Here is a 1,175-nt window from a genome sequence, read left to right on the forward strand (position 1 = left end):
AAAGATGAATATGAGTCATGTGTATACATTTTTTGGCACCCCCAGTATATATAGATATATAGATATGTAACATATATATCTATATATATATATAACTATATATATATATAGGAAATATTCTCTATATACACACACTTATAACAGCTTTTTTGAGATATAATTCACATAACATGTAATTCACCCATTTAAAATGTACAATTTAGTGTTTTTTAGTATCATCACTGAGTAGTGCAGCCAGCATCACAATCAATTTTAGAGCATAATTGTGACCTCAGAATGAGAGCCCATATCTTTTAGCTATCACTCCCAGGAAAGCCACTAATGTCATTTCTGTCTTTATAGATTTACGTACTTAAGGCTTTCATATAGATGGAATCATATCATGTGTGATCTTTTGTGACTGGGTTCTTTCACTTGACATTATGTTTTTAAGGTTCATCATGTTGTGTCATGGTTTTTATGATTGAATTACATTCCAATTTATGAATGTATGACATTTTATTTATCCATTCATCAATTGTTTGACATTTGAGTTGTTCCCTCTCTTTAATTATTATGAATAATGCTGCTGTGAACATTCATGTACTAGGTTTTGTGTATACATGTTTTCATTTCTTTAGGGTATATACACAGAAGTGGAATTGGTGGGTCAAATGATAACTGTGTGTTTAACTTTTTGAAGAAATGCCAGACTGTTTTCTAAAGTGACGCTACCATTTTACATCCCTGTTAGTAGTTTATAACAGTTCCGATTTCTACACATCTCGGTTAATGCTTTTTATTATCTTTCTTTTTGATTATAGTCATCTAAGGAAGGTTGAAGTGGAATATTTTTGTGATTTTGATTTGCATTTCCTTGATGACTACTGATGTTGAGAATATTTTTATGTACTTATTGGCCATTTTCATATCTTCTTTGGGGAAATTTGTTGATAGTGTTATTTTTGATGAATCCGATTTATCTACTTTTTCCCTTCTTACTTGTGCTTTTGTCCAGTCTAAAAACTGTTGCAAAATCCAAGATCATAAAGATTTATTCTTAGGTTTTCTTTTAAGACTTTTTATAATTTAAGCTTCAAATTTTAGTTATTTATCCACTTTGAGTTAATTTTGTATATGGTGTGAAATAAGGGTCCAACTTTATTCTTTTATATGCATATATCCAGTTGTTCCAA

The sequence above is a fragment of the Hipposideros armiger genome, unplaced genomic scaffold (assembly GCF_001890085.2).
Source record: "Hipposideros armiger isolate ML-2016 unplaced genomic scaffold, ASM189008v1 scaffold_30, whole genome shotgun sequence".
In the NCBI taxonomy this organism is placed as follows: domain Eukaryota; kingdom Metazoa; phylum Chordata; class Mammalia; order Chiroptera; family Hipposideridae; genus Hipposideros; species Hipposideros armiger.